Source organism: Diachasma alloeum, unplaced genomic scaffold (genome assembly GCF_001412515.2).
Source record: "Diachasma alloeum isolate Michigan unplaced genomic scaffold, Dall2.0 Dall_scaffold_00628, whole genome shotgun sequence".
NCBI lineage: Eukaryota > Metazoa > Arthropoda > Insecta > Hymenoptera > Braconidae > Diachasma > Diachasma alloeum.
The window spans coordinates 1,970-2,293 of NW_021680760.1; positions in this window are offsets into that span (position 1 = coordinate 1,970).

Sequence of the window (324 nt, forward strand, 5' to 3'; positions counted from 1 at the left end):
GGGGAATTTAATTCTCCGTCGAACTGCCGTTTTTTCATCCCTAGATCTCAATTAGGAGGGGAGAGGTGAATTTTTTATTACCGGGCGTCACTGTGCGCCGCGAAACTATTGGTTTTCTCACGGGCCCATGACTTTCATGGCAGTTTTTATTTTTTTGTTACAGAGATTAAGGGATGAAAGAGGGTTTATTGATGGGGAATTTAATTCTCCGTCGAACTGCCGTTTTTTCATCCCTAGATCTCAATTAGGAGGGGAGAGGTGAATTTTTAATTACCGGGAGTCACTGTGCGCCGCGAAACTATTGGTTTTCTCACTGGCCCATGA